The sequence below is a fragment of the Macrotis lagotis genome, chromosome 1, assembly GCF_037893015.1.
Source record: "Macrotis lagotis isolate mMagLag1 chromosome 1, bilby.v1.9.chrom.fasta, whole genome shotgun sequence".
Classification (NCBI taxonomy): Eukaryota; Metazoa; Chordata; class Mammalia; order Peramelemorphia; family Peramelidae; genus Macrotis; species Macrotis lagotis.
In genome coordinates this window covers 129,592,905-129,608,726 of record NC_133658.1, presented here as the reverse complement: position 1 = coordinate 129,608,726, position 15,822 = coordinate 129,592,905, and the positions used below count along the sequence as shown (strand labels likewise).

At 37.5% G+C, this 15,822-nt stretch overlaps 1 protein-coding gene across 1 annotated transcript in view; it reads right to left on the bottom strand.

The window, feature by feature from the left end:
- Positions 1–15,822, bottom strand: part of SLC23A2 (solute carrier family 23 member 2) — a 149,220-nt gene that overhangs the window by 21,808 nt on the left and 111,590 nt on the right. The gene's annotated exons all lie outside the window — the stretch shown is intronic.

Below are 15,822 nucleotides of genomic sequence, written 5' to 3'. Positions count from 1 at the left end.
ATTTTCCCATGTGACAGTAAATTATGAAGATACATTTGAACATGGGTCTTCCTGACTCCAGTCTAGTCTTCTATCTACTGTATCATCCATCAGTATGAGCATGAATCATATTGAAAAAAACTGTAATATATTTTATGTTATATGCAATATTTTTTCCTGATGGACCTTGACCTCTGAAAAGTAGGGTGAGAAATATCTTCTTTTATCTCTTTGGTTCCAATGTGTTCTTTGCAATTTTACATAATGAATTTTCAAATTTCTGTTCTTTTTCCCCCCCATTTACATTGTTGTAATCATTGTGTGTATCATTTTCCTGACTCTACTTACATCACTTTACATCAGCTTATTTAAGTCCATGCTTCTCTGTATTCATCATACTCATTTCTTATGGCACAGTAGCATTCATATATTAAATCTGTTTCATTCATTCCCAATTAGCATCTACTTTACCTCCAATTCTTTAATACCACAAAAATACTGCCATAAATATTTTTATCTTTATGGAGTGTCTAGTTTTATAGAAACGGGACTGCATGACAAAAATTTTCAGTATTTCTTGTCTCTTTATAGTACATTCATAGCAGAGTTTGAATTTGCTTAATATTTTATAGAGTTGTCTATGAGAATTAGGAAGATTAGGCAGGAGGAACTACTCAAGTTAGGAGCTCAAGGTCACACAGGAAGTTCAAAATAGAGATAAAATTAATATTTTATTTCCTCTTCCTCCTCCTCTCTTCAACATGACCCCATTTCCTGTGTCAGGTCAGTCTCTCCACTTCTCCCTCTCCCCACTTGCCTTGCTCAATAAATCCCCCCTCTCTATGAAACTTTCCTAAATTACCCAGACCCATGGAGCTCTTTCCCTTCTTTGAACTCATGAATTTAGGCTTTGTTTCAACCCCAGTTAGCTCTTGAGTTTTTTAATTTTTATTTCTTTTATTTTTAATTTATGGAATAAAACAAACATTTCCATAACATATCATAATAAAAGAAGATTGCACATGAAACTCCAAATTTCTTATGTACAACTTATTTCTTTTGTTAATAAAGTTATCATGTATATTTTTATCCTTCCCTTCCCTCAGTAAAGACTACTATTAAGTGACTACACCTATATGTGTGTATGTATGTAAAATCTATACATCTATTTACCAATACTTTTTCTGAATTCAGATAGCATCTTTCATGTCCTTTGTAGTTAATTTAAATATAATAGTCAAAATGACTTATTCACCCAATATTATTACTAATTGCAATGTTCTCTTAGTTCTGTTCATTTCACTCTTCATTATCTTGTGCAAGTCTTTCCATGTCTTTTGAAGATCATACTGCCTTACATAATTATATAAATCAATGGTCACCAACTCCAATTCCCTCATTTTGCACTATCATTATCTAAATCTTTTTTAAACCTTTGTTTCTACTCACAATGATTTATTGATGCTTCTGCATAGTCTTTTAAACAAAGGACTACATTATTACTTTCATACATACACACACACATATATGAATGTATAAGGCAGAATGGATGTTGTCTTCAAGGAGTCTAAAGGAGCTGGTAGGTTTGAGATGCTCGCTTTATTTTTTTGTGTGTATTAGTCCCATCTCCTAAACTAGTCCTAAATTCCTAAACTGCAGAGCAAAGAACATGTATTCTTCCTTTCTTTTAGTCTAGTTTGAGTACACAGTAAAGACTGCCTCTTATAAAAAAAAGTGTTGAATTTAGAATCAGGAAGACCTGGGTTCAAATATCACATCTAAGGCTTAATGATTGTATGACCATCACTCACAACTCTAAGTCTTAATTACAAGTCTGTAAAATGAAGGTAATAATAAAAATACATATCTAGCCCACAAAATTTTGTGGAGGCTCATGAGAATATCAAATGTTCTGTAAATATTACAGTCAGTTATTAAGAGATGTTCAACAAATACTCTTTGTCCTACTTGTCATTAAGAAAATACATTGATAAGGCAATAATTAACTGGACTCTGGGACAGACTCTATCTCTATGCCTTAGATCCAAATTAAGAAGCCTACATAAGGATGGACCAAGTCCTTAGCCTGATCTAAACAACTGAACCACAGGGATAAGGTGTGGCTCATGAATGTGGTTTAATGATTAAATGTGTACTGAAACAACACTGAACATCTGATATTAGAGCTAAGCAAACTCTAGATGATGCAAGTTTTTCTACATTTTTCTACATTTGATTTCTACATCTGATTTCCATTTTCAAAGTCACAATTAATTGGGCAACTCAAGTTAATTGGTCATTTCATTGCTTACAACAATGAGACTTTCTCTGTAGCTTTTTTTTAATGTTAAGTTGACACATAATTATACTGTCTATTTCCTTTTTAAGAGTCTATTCTTATTGGGATTCAGGAACTAGAAACCATTCTCCTTCTCCCTGATCTAAGGCTTTGGTTTGGGATACCATGGGTGGGTTGTACACTATATTATGCAGTAGTGCTCAGGGATGTGGGAAAGGGGCAAAGAGTTCTCAGAATGAAACTTCAACCAATTATTCAAATCTTTTGACCCATATTGGTAATTAAAGTCCATATTAGCTTTGACTAGTTCCTTTTCAGACCTTTAGGACAATGAGTGGTCAGGAGAAAGAATTCAGTTATAGCCTGAAGAACAGGAATCAGTGGAAAAACACAGGGGGTTGGGTTTCATGACATCTTAAGACTTCTTTCAGTTCCAAGTCTATATTCTTATGATCCAAACATTATTCAAACAGAGTTTCCTACTGAGGAGTCATACCTGGTTACTCTGATGGACTGGTCATTTGTTTGAATTTAAAACATACATTTGCCTAAAAGATAATTTTACAGAGAATTCACACAAGACAGGCACTCACATGGATGTCAGGAAAAGTGATACAAGGACACTCTCAAAATTTCTCTAAAGAATTTTGGAATCAATTGTGAAACAAATGGAAACATTGGCACAGAACCACCCATCATGGTCATGTCCACATCAAAGAAGGCACTATGCTTTATGTGCAGAGTAGATTTGCAGTAACTCAAAAGAAATGTGAGATGAACAAATTTAGAGTCATCTTCACTCCAGTATAGACTATTTGTGCCTGACCTGTGATAAGTGTGATCTGAGGTCATATTGGTCTGATCAGCTAGTTGGACACACTATACCTTGATTCCAACATAGTAATGTCATTTTGGTCCTCTTCAAGAATTAAGGACAACAACCCACCTACAATGTTTCCCTCTGTTTCTGGTGCTCATTTGAATATAGAAATATGGCTTCTGGAAATGCAGTTTAGTAATCTAGCTGAACAGATTTAAGGTCCTAGAGATAGTTGTGGAATGGGAGAAGGGTGGAGATGGATAAGAACTGTGATTTATAGCCTAAGGGCCAACAACAAGCAGTTGATAGAGAATAGAATGCCCTATTTTAAAGGAACTGGTTAAGAATATAGTTTGGTTTAGTTATCTTAATGGATTGATCTACACATTGGTAAAAATATCAGTTTTTGGTAAGATATGACTAGGCAGACTACCCACCTATCTAGAGGAGACAAATTATGCAGATCTTCACATGGAATGTTGTGAACAGCATAATCAAAAAGTAATTAATCAACTACAGTTATGGTCTCATATGAAATTTGAGGGCAAATTCTGGAAATCCAAGGAAGGTCACTGGATGAGATCTTAATTGTGCAGACTCTTCTCTAGTGAGCATTGGATAACAACTGGAGGAGATTTAGCTTAGAGAAGGGAAGAAAAGATTAGGGGGTGGGGAGATTGTATGACTATAGTCTTCAAATGGCTGTCACATAGAAGAAAGATATTTGTTTGGCATAGCTCCCAGATAATGATAATGATTAATAATAACTAAATAATAACTATCATATATATCTATGTGTGTATATGCATGCTACAATGTGCCAGAAATGAAGTATTTTACAAATATTATCTCATTTAATTCTCACAACACTCTTGGGAGACAGATGCTATTGATTGCTCAGTTTCACATTTGAAGACACTGAGGTAAACAGAAATTGAGTTATTCAGGTTCACACAGCTAGTAAGTTGTCTGCGACTGGATTTGAACTCAGTTTTTTCTGAATCCAAGCCCCACATTGTATCACCTATACTACCTAGTTACTTCTAAAAGACCTTATTATTACCAAGAATAAGAAAAATCATATGACAATATCAATACATTTCAAAAAAGTTTTTGACAAGATAATGCACATCATGTATAAAAATTTTTTAAAAGAGAAAACAAAAGAACAAATACTTTTCCTTAATCTGTATATATCTATGTAAAACCAAAAACCAGCATTATATTTAATAGGAAATCATGAGAGACCTTTCTAATATAACAAGGGTATAATGTTATTCAGTGTCAACTCTATTTGATGTAGTGTTAGAGATGCTAGCTATAGCAATAAGTTAAGAATAAGAAGTCAAGATGGTAAAAATGGGACAAAAGGAAACAAAGTCACTGCTTTTTGAAGAAGTTATGACAATAACCTCAACAAAGTTATAGAATATATGATAATTTTACCAATAAATTCCATCAGGAAGAGATAAAGTCCATTTCAAATAATTACAAAATATGTAAAAATACCTAAGAGTTTGCTTACCAAGATATATAGAGATAGATGTATACATATATTAGATTATATTAATTAGATTATATTGTTTTATATATATATATATATGAATGCAACTAAAAAGCCCTCTTCATGGAAATAGAGACCTAAATAATTGGACTAATGTTAGTTATTTATGAGTAAGTCAAGTTAAATATAATAAAAATGATACTACTATCTAAATCAATCTATTTACTAAGTGGCATGCCAGTTAAACAATCAAATAATTACTTTATAGAATTAGAGAAAAATAATAAATAAACCATCTGAAGGAATAAAAATTCAGAATCTCAAAAAGAAATTATGAAAAAGAAATCAGGAAGGGATCCTAGAAGTACCTGATCTTTAACTATATTACAAAGCAGTAATCAGAACAATTTAGTACTAGTAAAGAAACAGAGAAATCAATTGTGAAACAAATTATATGCACAAAATACAAAGGTAAAAAACATAATAGTTTAGTGTTTGATAAATCTAAAAATTCTAGTTACTGGGATAAGAATTCACTGAAAAAAGACTTTTGGGAAAGCTGGAGAGAAGTCTGGAAGAAGGTAGGTATAGATCAGCATCTCACAGCATTTAACAAGATAAGCTCTAAGGGTGGCATCATAAATAAATTGGAGGAGCAAGGAAAGCAAGATCTATATCTAGGGGAAATATTCACAGTCAAATAAGGGAGAGTGAGAGTCACAGAAGATAAAATGGGCAATTTTTGTTTCATAAAATCAAAAGATTTTTCACACAAATAAAATCAATGAAATGAAAATAAGAGAACAGACAATTTCAGAAAGAAATCTTGTCAGAACAATCTGATAAAGATCTTAATTCCAAGACACGTAAGACTAAGAACTATTCCCCAATGGACAAATGGTCAAAGGATATATGCACAGGCAGGTTTCAAAGGGAAAAAATCCACACTATCAACAAACATATGAAAAATGCTACAAATCAATAATAATTAGAGAAGTTCAAATCAAAGCAACTCTGGGTTTCTACTTCATAGCAAAGTGAATTAACAAAGTCAATAAAAATGGAAACAAATGACAAAGGAACTATGGGAAGGAGATACATTAATATACTCTTTTTTTTTTTTAGGTTTTTGCAGGGCAAATGGGGTTAAGTGGCTTGCCCAAGGCCACACAGCTAGGTAATTATTAAGTGTCTGAGACCAGATTTGAACCCAGGTACTCCTGACTCCGGGAACGATGCTTTATCCACTATGCCACCTAGCTGCCCCATTAATGTACTCTTGATAGAATTGTGAATTGCTTTTCATTCTGGAAAGCAATTTTGAACTTTGCTCCACAAGTTATTAAACTGAGCATATTCTTTGATCTTGCCATCAGACCTTAAGACCTGTGCCCCAAAGAGATTCAAGAAAAAGGAAAAGAACTCAAATGTACAAGAACATTTATTGCAACTTTTTGTGGTAGTGCAAAAGAACTGAAAAAGAAAAGGGTACCTATCAATTGGGGAATAGTTGAATAAATTACAGCATATGTATGTGGTGGAAAACAATTTGTATCTTAATTTACAAAAGGGATGGATTCAGGAGAAATATAGGAATATATCTATGAATTGTTGTAGTGAACTGAGAACTGGAAGAACATTTTCTGTAACAATAATACTATAAAGGCAAACAACTTTGTTTTGTTCAATGCAATGGCCAGTGATGTCTCAAGGGATTATTGATGAAATTTGCTACCCAACCCCTATCAAGAGAGGACTCAGGGTGCATAATGAGACATATGTCTTTTGGACAAGTCCATTTTGGGAATTTGTTTTGTTTGACTAGGTATATTTGTTACAAGGGACTTAGGACATTTTTCCTTTTCTTTTAGTTAGTGGGGTGTGTGTATGTGTGTGTGTCTGTGTGACAGATACAGATTGACAAAGACAGAGAATATTTTGAAACATCTTGATGTACTAACAATGTACAAATTCCCCAATTACTTGTTGGTCTAATATTACAAAGTCCCAACTCATATGCAAGGACGCTATACAGCAGTTGGTTTCATCAACTCTTGCAAAAAATGCTTGCCGTCCTTGAACAAGAAATCCTGCAGTTGGTTTTTTGTTGTTTTTTTTTCCTCAAAGGACTTCTTTTACAATTGTCAAAGTACTTGGTCTCTTCCCCTTCTCTCCTGCCCTTAAACAAGAAATCTTTTCTTATTTCAATAATAAATCTTGCCATCTATTGCATTCCATGCATTCCCCTTTCCTCTTTAGCTGACCTTCCTTCCATATCCCTCCCTCTCCTTTATTTATCCTAATTTACCATAGAATACGCTGTTTGTGCACAATATGCAGGCTTAAAAGGTTATCAAAACCCAATCTGTTCCCAGGAATATGAATCTGTTCTCAGTGAATCCCAAGAATGCTAAAAAAAAGTTCTACCTTCCTTTTGGCTTACCATCTTTGAACCATGGTCATGGGATGCCTGCAGATGGATGGTGCTTCTCTCAAGAAATGGAGAGAAATGGGGCGGCTAGGTGGCTGAGTGGATAAAGCACCAGCCCTGGAGTCAGGGGTACCTGGGTTCAAATCTGGTCTCAAACACTTAATAATTACCTAGCTGCATGGCCTTGGGCAAGCCACTTAACCCCATTTGCCTTGCAAAAACATTAAAAAAAAAAAAAGAAATGGAGAGAATTCTCAGAGTCCACAGGAAGCTCTCTTTGAATGTGTGTGCTTCTTGGTTGTAGTCCAAAGGTCAAGTCATCAGAGAGTTGCGAAGCTACAATTCTTCCTGACTTGATATTATTCTCCCTGAAGTTGCCTTTCCTTGATGGCCTTCATCGGGCCTCTCCAAACTCCTTAGATGGATTTTTCCTGGTTCGGGCTGTCTGACAACATGATCAATTGAAGAGAGGGAGAGAATGACTCTCTCTATTCTCCCAATCCCTCCTTTGCTGCCTTCATGTTCTGTCATAAGGGCCAGATGGAAAAAGAGATAAGAATGCTCTCTGAGGAAAACAAATCCTTCAAATGTAGAATACAGCTAAAGGAATCTGATGACTTTACGAGAAGTCAAGACACAATACCTCAAAACCAAAAGAATGAAAAATTAGAAGAAAATGTGAAACATTTTATTAAAAAAAAAATTGATCTGGAAAACAGATTCAGAAAAGATAATTTAAAAATTATTGGGATACCTGAAAGTCATGATCAGGAAAAGAGCCTTGACCTCATTTTTAAAGAATTCCTACAGGAAAATTGCCCTGATATCCTAGAAGCAGAGGGCAAAATAGAAATGGAGAGAATCCACTGATCTCCCATAGAAAAAGATCCAAAAAAATACAAACCCCAGGAATATCATAGCCAAGTTCCAGAACTCCCAAGTCAAAGAGAAAATATTATAAGCAGCCAGAAGGAAACAGTTCAAATATCGTGGAGCTGTAGTCAGGATCACACAGGACTTAGCAGCAACTACATTAAGGGCTCATAGGGCTTGGAATATAATATTCCAGAAGGCAAAAAGAGCTTGGAGTGCAACCGAGAATCAACAGCCCAGCAAAACTGAACATCCTCTTCCAGGGGAAAAGATGGACTTTCAATGAACCAGGGGAATTTCAACTGTTCCTGTTGAAATGGCCAGAGCTGAATGGAAAGTTTGATCTTCAAATACAGCATTCAGGTGAAGCATAGGAAGTAGAGGAGAAGGGGAAAATATGAGGGACTTAATGATATGAACTGCATGTATTCCTGCATAGAAAAATGATATTGATAATACTCATAAGAAACTTCTCATTTAATAGAGCAGTAGAAGGAACTTTTATAGATGAAGCTCAGGAGAGAGCTGAATTTGAAGATATAATATAGTGTAAAAATGGAGTCAATGGCTAAAAGGGAAATGCAGCAAGAGAAAGAAGTGGAATAGGCTATGATATTTCATATAATAATTTTTTATTACAATGAGTTATTGCAATGATATGGAACAGGGGAAGGCAAGGGAGAATGAGGGAAACTGCTCTCATCAGAGGTGGCTAGGAGAGGAAACAGCATATATACTCAATGGGGTATAGACATCTAGAGTAAGAAGGAGAGAAGGGGGATGGGGGAAGAAGCGTGATGTGAGTGATGGAGCAGAGGATGGACCATGGGGGAGAGTGGTCAGATATAACACATTTTCTTTTTTACTTCTTGTAAGGGGCTGGGATTGTTGGGTGGCCTGTCTGGGACCACGGGGCCGGGTGGTTGCTGGGTCTCAGGTGTGGTTTGTGGGCTCGGGGCCTCTTGGCACCAGGGCCAGTGATAAGTCTTCTGTGCCTCTCAGCTACCTTACAGAATATTTAAGAAGTGGGACAGAGTGAAAGGAGAGAGAAAATATAGTATATGGTAGTGGGGAAGTATGAATAGAGGGAGTTGCGATCAGCAATGATAATGGTGGAAAAATATGGAAATAGCTTTTGTGATGGACTTATCATAAAGAATGTGATCCACCGGCAACAGAGCTGGTAGTGTTGGAACACAGACTGAAGCACATTTATTATTATTATTATTATTGTTATTATTATTTTCTCTTTCCTTTCCTTTATTGCTCATGAGGGTCTATATCTTTTGGGGGGGAGGGGGTATTACATTTACTCTTAAAAAAGAATATTTTAGTAATGTATAAAAAATCATTTGTACAAAAATAAAAATAAATATAATAAAAACTCAAAAAATGGAGTCAATGGCTAAAAGGGAAATGTACTGGGAGCAAGAGAAAGGAGAGGAGGAATGGGCTAAGATATTTTGTATAAAAGATATAAATTTGCAATGAGCTTTTGCAATGTTATGGAAGGGGGAAGGGGGAATGAAGGAACCTTCACTCTCATCAGAAATGGCTCAGAGAGGAAACAGCATAGACACTCAATAGGGTATAGACATCTAGAGTAGAAAAAGAAGGGGGACAGGAGGAAGGGGGGGAATGTGGGTGATAGAGGAGAGGGTAGATCATAGGAGAGAATAGTTAGATATAACAAATTTTCTTTTTTTACTTTCTGCAAGGGGCTGGGATTGGGTGGCCTGTTCAGCCTCAGAAGTGGTATGTGGGCTCAGGTTCTCTTGGCCTCAGGGCTGTACCATTCAGCTACCCTACAGCACATTTTAGAAGAGGGACAGATTGAAAGGAGAGAGAAAATATAATATATGGTAGTGGGGAGGAATGGATGGAGGGAATTACAATCAGCAACAGCAACAGTGGAAGAATATGGAAGTAACTTCTGTGATGGACTTACGATAAAGAATGTGATCCACCTGAGACAGAGCTAATGGTATCAGAACACAGACTGAAGCACATTTTTTTCCTCTTTCTTTTACTTTATTTCTCATGAGGTTCTACATTTTTTGGGGGGGAGGGGTATTATGTTTACTCTTAAACAAGAATATTCTAGTAATGCATATTAAAAAATCATTACTTGTACAAAAATATTTATAGCAGCTCTGTTCATGGTGGCAAAGAATTGGAAGCCAAGTAGATATCCTTCAATTGGGGAATGGCTCAACAAAATGTGGTATATGTATGTGATGGAACACTGTTTTTCTATTGGAAGCCAGGAGGAATGGGAGTTCAGGGAAACCTGGAGAGATCTGCATGAACTGATGCTGAGTGAGATAAGCAGAACCAGAGGAACTTTGTACACCCTGAGTGGGGGGGGGGGTGATGATCAACCTTGATGTACTAGCTCATTCTATTGGTACAACAATCAGGCACAATGCTTTATTTTTCTTCCTTAAGGATATGATTTCTCTCTCACATCACATTCAAATTGGATCAATGTATACCATGGAAACAATGTGGGGACTAGTGGACTGCCTTCTGTGGGGGGTAGGAGGAGGAAAGCAAGATTAGGGGAAAAATTGTAAAAAATTAAAAATTAAAAAAAAAGAAATGTTAAGTTTAAGATGCCCATGAAACTCTTTAAGTGAAGATTGTGGATCACATAGTCGAAAACAACAGATTAGAGTTCTGAAGATAGAGAAAAACTGGGATATGTAGATTAGGGAGTCATTTATAGTCATTTACAATTGATGGCCAAGGAAAATTTATAATCAAAGAAGCATTTGGGGGCGGAGCCAAGATGGCAACATGAAGGGATCGAGTCTTAGGAGCTCTCTGATAAAAACTCATAAACTAAGGACTCTAACTAAACTTTCAAGAGACAGAACCCACAAAGGGACACAGTGAGGCAGTTCTCCTATTCAAGGTAACTTGGAAAAAAGCAGAAAGGCTCTGCTCCCCAGGGTCTGAGGGGCAGCCCGCCAGAGGGGTGGCCCACCAGAACCAAAGAACTTCAGCCTCCGGGAGGCAGCCCCAGGGCGCTGGGAGGTGCGGCTCACAGCAGCGGTGGGAGTCTCCTGAGCTGCACCCCGGGGAGCACCGGCACAAAGTGGGGGAACAGAAGGGGACCTCTGCCAGAGTGAGCACGTGGAGCCCAGCCCTCAGGGCACACAGCCAGAAGCTTGGTCTTTCTGCCGCCTAGACCCAGAAACAGAAGCAGGCAGAGCCGGTAAGCAGGAGCCCCCAGGGCATGAGCCCATTGAGCTGAGGGAGGGGAGTGAAGAGAGACTGTGAGCTCTGTCCTCTGCCTCTGGAATAGGACTCTGGGGCTCTGACCACATTCAGATCCTGATCCCAGTCTAGGCCCCCCCCCCACCTCGGCCCCATGGCAGAGAGGGGCACTTATGTTCATTCACAGACCAGGAGGGAGGACAGAACCTCACACACTGAGACCCTTGTGGGAGTGTCCCAAAAGCTCAGGAAGCACCCCCAAAAGCAGGCTTAGGCTGGGAAAATGAACAAGCAAAGAATCAAGAGGAAGACCATTGAGAAATATTTTGCAAATGAGCCCAAGAAGGATCAAAATACTCAGTCTGAAGATGAGGAAGCACAAGCTCCTGCATCTAAAGACTCCAACAAAAACAGAAATTGGGCTCAGGCTGTGACAGAGCTCAAAAAAGACTTTGAAAATCAAATGAGGGAGTTGGAAGAAAAACTGGGAAAAGAAAGGAGAGAGATGCAGGAAAAACATGAAAATGAAGTCAGCAGCTTAGTCAAGGAAATCCAAAAAAATGCTGAAGAAAATAGCATGCTAAAAACTAGCTTAGGTCAAATGGATAAAACAGTTCAAAAAGTTATTGAGGAGAAGAATGCTTTAAAAAGCAAAATTGGCCAGATGGAAAAAGAGATAAGAAAACTCTCTGAGGAGAACAAATCCTTCAGACAAAGAATAGAATTTAGGGAGATTGATGAATTTACCAGAAATCAGGAATCAATACTTCAAAACCAAAAAAATGAAAAATTAGAAGAAAATGTGAAATATCTCATTGAAAAAACAACTGATATGGAAAACAGACTTAGGAAAGATAATTTGAAAATTATTGGAATACCTGAAAGTCATGATCAGGAAAAGAGCCTTGACATCATTTTCAAAGCATTACTACAGGAAAATTGCCCTGATATTCTAGAAGCAGAGGGCAAAATAGAAATGGAGAGAATCCACCGATCCCCCAGAGAAAGAGATCCCAAAAAACCAACCCCCAGGAATATTATAGCCAAGTTCCAGAACTCCCAAGTCAAAGAGAAAATATTACAAGCAGCCAGAAGGAAACAGTTCAAATATCGTGGAGCTGCAGTCAGGATCACACAGGACTTAGCAGCAACTACATTGGAAGCTCGTAGGGCTTGGAATACAATATACTGGAAGGCAAAAGAGTTCAGAATGCAGCCAAGAATGAACTACCCAGCAAGGCTGAATGTCCTCTTCCAGGGAAAAAGATGGACTTTCAATGAACCAGGGGTATTTCAAATGTTCCTTTTGGAATGGCCAGACCTGAACAGAAGGTTTGATCTTCAGATACAGGACTCAGGTGAAGCATGGAGATTGGAGGAGAGGGGGGAAATATGAGGGACTTAACGAGGATGGACTGCATGTATAGAAAAATGATACTGATAATATTCATATGAACCATCTCAGTTAATAGAGCAGGTAGAGGGAGCTTTTATAGTTGAAGCACAGGAGAAAGCTGAATTTGAAGATAAAATATGGTGTAAAAATGGAGTCAATAGAAAAAAGGGAAATGTAATGGGAGAAAGAAAAAGGAGAGGGGGAATAATCCAAGATATTTCACATAATAAGATGTGTTGTTTTTTTTTATTACAATGAGCTATTGCAATGATATGGAAGGGAGGAGGCAAGGGGGAATGAGGGAACCTTTGCTCTCATCAGCGATGGCTAGGAGAGGAAACAGCAAATATACTCAATGGGGTATAGACTCTGGAGTAAGAAGGAGCGGGGAGCAGGGGGAAGGGGTGGGGATGTAAATAAAGGAGGAGAGGATGGACCATGGGGGCACAGTGGTCAGATATAACACATTTTCTTTTTTACTTCCTGCAAGGGGCTGGGATTGGATGGCCGGTCCAGGACCATAGGGCCAGGTGGATTCTGGGCCTAAGGGGTGGTATGGGGGCTCAGGGCTTCTTGGCCCCAGGACCAGGGATCTGTCTGCTGAGCCAGTCAACGACCCTACAGCAGAGTCAGAGTGAAAGGAGAGAGAAAATAGAGTACATGGTAGTGGAGAAATAAGAAAGGAGGGAGTTGCGATCAGCAATGGCAACGTTGGAAAAATATGGAATTAACTTTTGTGATGGACTTATCATAAAGAATGTGATCTACTCACGACAGAGTTGATGGTGTTGGAACAAAGACCGAAGCACATTTTTTGTTATTATTATTTGGGGGAGGGTGCAGGGCAAGTGGGGCTGGGTGGCCTGCCTGAGGCCACATAGCAGGGTGATCTTTGGATGTCTGGGGCTGGATTTGGACCCAGGTGCTCCTGGCTCAAGGGTCAATGCTCTGTCTGCCACCCAGCCACCCCTACTATTATTACTATTTATTTATTTTGGGTCTTTTTTTTTCCTTCTTTTTGGTTTTTGCAGGGCAGTGGGGATTGGGTGGCTTGCATGTCACATGGCTGGGTGATTATTGGGTTTACAAGGCTGGATATGGGCTCGGGTATTCGTTGGCTCCAGGGCTGGTGCTTCATCCATTGCGCCACCTGGCCATACCTACAATTATTACTATTAGTTTTTAAATTTTAATTTTTTTCTCTCCCCTTTACTTTTTCGCCCAAGAAAGTCTATCTATATTCAAGGGGGGAGGGATATTTTGTTTACTTGTAAACAAGTATATTTTATTAATGTAAAAAAAACCCATTTGTACAAAATGAGAATAAAAAATAAATTTAAAAAAAAAAAGAAGCATTTGTACCCCAAGGTCTGGGCAGGGCCAATCTTTCATAGATAAGTTGGTACATGGTATATACCTCTAATTGATTGAGGTCTAGGTCCAGGAATGTGCTAGAGTCTGCTCCTATCAGCTTACCCAGTAAAATTTTTAGGGGAAGCATTTACATCTCATAAACTGGCAAACTTTGCAAATTGGGTCTTGATTTATTGTTTTGTTGATTTTCTAATCTTAAGAAATAGTGGAGAGGAAGCAAGGTGGATAGACCCTGGAGTCAAGAGGACCTGATTTCAAAACCAACCTCATACATTTAATAATAATTACCTAGTTGTATAACCTTGGGCAAGTCACTTAGCTCCATTGCCTTGCAAAAAAAAAAAGCAGTGGAGAAATACGATGAATAATTCAGATTAAACTTAAAAGGCTGCCAAACATACATTTTTTCCCCTGGAGAGCTGGTTGGTTGTTAAAAATTTACAATATCACTGCTAGAGCCCACTGTAAGCAGGGGTGTAGCATTTTGATGGAACTGCTGATATATGGAGCCAGTATTTGGGCAAAAGAATTGGTTTTCTACTTCATACTTTCTCACATTATTTCTCCTAACTCATCATTCTGCAAGATCAAATCAACTTTGAAATGTCCCCCCCCCCCAGATCATTGTTCACCCTATGTCCCTCCTCTGGTACTGCCCTATTCTCTCCTTTCCCATTTCTGTTCGTGTGTTGTCTACCTTCCTCCCCACCCTACCCCCCACCTTAGACTGCAAACTTCTTGAAGGCGGGGATTATTTAATACCTTTCTTTATATTCCCAGTCCTTAGCACTGAGTCTGGCAAATAAATGTCTATTGATGCTGACTCTGACTCTGAAGATAGTAGAAGGCTTATTACATCATAATAAATGATGGAGATTATTTCAGAGAATCAAGCCAAGAAAAAACAGCAGAATAATTTTGCAAGGACAATAACATTGTAAAAGGAAAAAAGTGTGAAAGACTGAATGCTGGTTAATGAAATGAACAACCAAGACTCCAGAAGAATTTTGAAAAAGTTTGTTATCTTCCCTAGACAAAAGTGCTTATGGACTCAAGGTCTGGGGAGAAATAGCAGTTTTTAGCTTATCTTTATTTGTTACAAGGCTTTTTTTGTTTGTTTTCTTTTCTTTTCCCTTTTCTTGTTTTTTCATTGGGAAGGTCTTGAGTGGGAGAGGAATTAGCAAGCAGTGATATAAAAAACAAAAACACAAAAGGATTAAAACCATGGCTATTGAAACATTTTTTAAAAATTCACATAAGATAACAGGAAGAAATTCAGAAGGAAATACAGATAAGTAGGACAGTTATGAAAATCATGTGTAGAATGTTACATGCTTTTAAAATTATTTTACTTTTCTCCAACTATATGTTAAAATTATTTTTAACATTTATTTAAGTTTTGAGTTCCACATTCTATTCACAACCTTCCTCTCTTCCCTTCTCCTTGAGATGGTAAGCAATCTGATATAGGTTTTATAGGTGTGATTATGTAAAACATTTCCATATTAGTCATTTTGAACAAAGCCAAGAGAGAAATAAAGAGAGCAAGGAAGGAAGGGTGGGAGGAAGGGAGAGATGAAGAGAAGAAAGGAGGAATGCTTCAGTCTGTATTCAGATGCCATCAGCTGTTTCTCTGGAAACAGATAGAATTTCTCATCATGAGTCCTTTGGGACTGTCTTGGATCATTGTATTGCTGAGAATAGCTAAGTCATTCACAATTCATTGTACAATATTACACTGTACAATAATACTGTGTACAATGTTCTCCTGGTTCTGTTCTTTGCATCATATTATATGGAGACCTAATTTATATATAATCTTTTTGTGGTTTGTTTTGTATGCGGAAGTGGTTCTCTCTCTCATTTAAGTTTAAAACAAAAAAAAATTATTTTAATGAATGCCAAAAAACAGAAGTACTAGGAG